Consider the following 3,056-nt stretch of genomic DNA (forward strand, 5'->3'; position numbering starts at 1 on the left):
AAAAAAAAAAAAAAAAAAAAAAAAAAATCTGTGGGCGTAGTGGTTTTAAAATCCCATTCGTGACAGCTCATAAATTACTTTATTCTTTCCTCCCAATCCAAAATCAAAATCATCAAGAAAAAGAGAAAAAAAAAAAATGAGTGCCTCAATCACTTCCCTTGCTTCCTTCTTCTTCCTTGGAGCCCTCCTACACCACGCGGTTGCCGTCGACCACATTGTCGGAGGCGATCATGGGTGGAACCTCCCACCAACCCCCACCTTCTTCTCCGAATGGGCTAGCAATTCAACCTTCTACATCAATGATAGACTCAGTAATTATTCACTTCATTCTTTCTTTCTTTCTTTCTTTCTTTCATTTATGTTACTCGTAACTTGGATGCATGTTTTGTTGGGCAGTAATCAAATCAAGAGGCAACGAAGTTCACGACGTTGCAAGCCCAAAATCTCAAGCAGATTTTGACGGATGTGTCCTCCCACCATTTGTTTATGATTTTGTTGGTTTCATTTCGTTACCGCGTGTTGGCCGCTTTTATTTTATCTCCGCTATGGGAAATGATTGCAATGCAGGAATGAAATTTGCTATCGACGTCCTACCAATGTTGTGAACATGAATGCCAAATTGTTGGAGGATGATATCATCATTTTCAAATAATACCACACACATAATTGTGGGACTTCCTGCACTCTCTACTTCTCTAAACCACTCTTGTGTTCATCTTTTCTTTTCCTCATTGAAGATATATTTCAACAAAATTAAAGCAACAAATTTTAACAATTGTGTTACTGTTGTAATGCTTTCTTGTGTTGATAGCGTTTTACCAAGTTGGTCAGCATGGTGATCTAAGATTGCATAGCAGCTATCTATTCTACTTCATAACTCCATACGTAGGTACTTATTGTTGCATAACAGCTATCTCTATTAATTTTGACTTTTTTGACTCTCAATTGAAACGCATTTAAGTTTGTAACTTGAAATAATTGATTTGTATTAAAAAAACTTTTAAGTATAATGAATTTTTTATTTTCTTAAGGTGAATTCAGCATAGATTATTTAAAGGGGAAGAAGGACTCAATAGTTTTCAAAAACTTGTGAAAGAGATTACAAGATATCTCTTTTAAGTTTGCTCTACCAGTTAATTCTCCTAAATTTGCTCACACGTTACCATCTTCTAAATTTTCTCCCTTAAGTTAATTTTCTTACTCAACAAATTATAATCTTCTAAGTTTGCTTCACAAGTTAATTCACGTAAACTTGTTGCACATGTTATTATCTCTTAATTTTGCTCCATAAGTTAATTCAAAAGCTAAATCACATCCAAGCGGTAACGACCCAAAATTTTTTACTTAATTTAAAGTTGCTACAGTATACATATCCTAAACATTACATGCGGAAGACTTCATTTGAATTCCATAAAACATATCGTTTATCTTAAAACACAATCATAGACTTACGTGTTTCGAAAACATCTTTAAAACGACACAACAAAAGACTAAATAAAATAAATAAGTGTTTAAGTTAAAAACATTCTATTCTAGCGTAAGTCTAAGAAAATAAATACCACTATCATATGCATGTGTCATGGTCTCGAGTTGCGATGTCGTCGTCAGCAGTACAAGAATGTCTTGCCTTAACCTGAAAAATGTAGTAGCACATGGCTTGAGTATTTAAAGAAATACTCAGTAAATGACCTCACTATTGGGGTTAAATGCAAGAATATGACAATGCAATGATGGGACCTATTCTTTCAATCTATTTTCTTACGGTACTGTCCTATTAGGTAATTTGGACATGTACCATATACTTTACACACAGCCCATACATGCGAGTATGGGCTCACTAGTCAGTTCGCACACTGCTGGGCCACATTCCTTATCGGGCGAGCATACTCTGGGAGCTCCTTAGGCCGGACACCCATTAGAACTAGTAACCATCACGACAGCGTTATGCAAAACATAACGATCGTTGTCTTGCCATTGGATGTACGCTACCGTACCCTCATGATGGAATAGGGGTATACCCCCAAATGCATGAGCAGACATAATGCATGAGATCCCCAATATTTCTACTTTTATCATTAATGAATATAACCTTTCTATCGTCTTTCATGCTTAACATGTCCTTTCTCATTTTTCAATGTACGTATCATACATAATCCTAACGGGGTTACATTTCCTTTCATTTATCGTAATATCATGTCATTCATTACATGTTGTATACATACAATTTAGAAAACATAACATAACGCTCCATGCTTTTAACATGTCATTTCATAACGTGTGATAATGTTTGCTTAATCCACCACACCTCAATCGTGGTGAGAGTTCTCTTATTTATAATCATTTACAGAATACAGAAATATTGTAAATTACAAATAATATGGAAATAACAATAAAAGGAAAGAATAATAAATGAATACAATATATTTGCCTTTAATAAAATGGCAAATATGGTAAGCCGTAATGTAAGACAAATATCTAGTTATAAAGAACGGTCAACTATCCTTAACACCCGCAAGCTAAGCGTCGGATTTGAACGAACGTGAAGCTTGGATCTGAAAAATTCAAAGAGAGGTCGAGAAATACTTTTTGTGAAGATGTCAACAACTTGAAGATGAGAAGGTACATATTGTGTGCGAAGTTTGTCAGCGATAACAAATTCTCGAAGGAAATGATAATCTAGTTCAACATGTTTGGCCCGCGTGTGAGAAACGGGATTAGAGCTAAAAAAAAATACCACTTTTGTTGTCACATAAGAGTAAGGGCTGCTGTGAAATAGGGACCTTGAGGTCATGCAAAGAAGTTCAGCAGCAGTTGTGGCAAGAGAACGATACTCAGATTCACAACTGGAGCGTGAGACAGTAGGTTGCCTTTTGGCACTCCAAGAAACGAGATTGTTACCATGATAAATAGAATAGCCGAATGCAGAACGATAAGTATCGGGACAACTAGCCCAGTCAGCATTCGAATAAGCGACTAGCGTATTAGGAATAGTGGATGAATGAAAGGTAAGACCAATGTGGAGTGTTCCTTTGACATAGCGAAGAATACGTTTGACA

General features: G+C 35.9%; 1 long non-coding RNA gene across 1 annotated transcript; it reads left to right on the forward strand.

Annotated features, from left to right (window-relative positions):
• The first annotated feature begins 69 nt into the window (after nucleotides 1-69).
• On the forward strand, nucleotides 70-683 carry LOC111438378. Its single transcript, XR_002709656.1, has 2 exons — nucleotides 70-311; nucleotides 397-683. It is a non-coding gene; the product is annotated as an uncharacterized LOC111438378 (long non-coding RNA).
• Nucleotides 684-3,056: the final 2,373 nt, after the last annotated feature.

The sequence above is a fragment of the Cucurbita moschata genome, unplaced genomic scaffold, assembly GCF_002738365.1.
Source record: "Cucurbita moschata cultivar Rifu unplaced genomic scaffold, Cmos_1.0 Cmo_Scf00074, whole genome shotgun sequence".
Classification (NCBI taxonomy): Eukaryota; Viridiplantae; Streptophyta; class Magnoliopsida; order Cucurbitales; family Cucurbitaceae; genus Cucurbita; species Cucurbita moschata.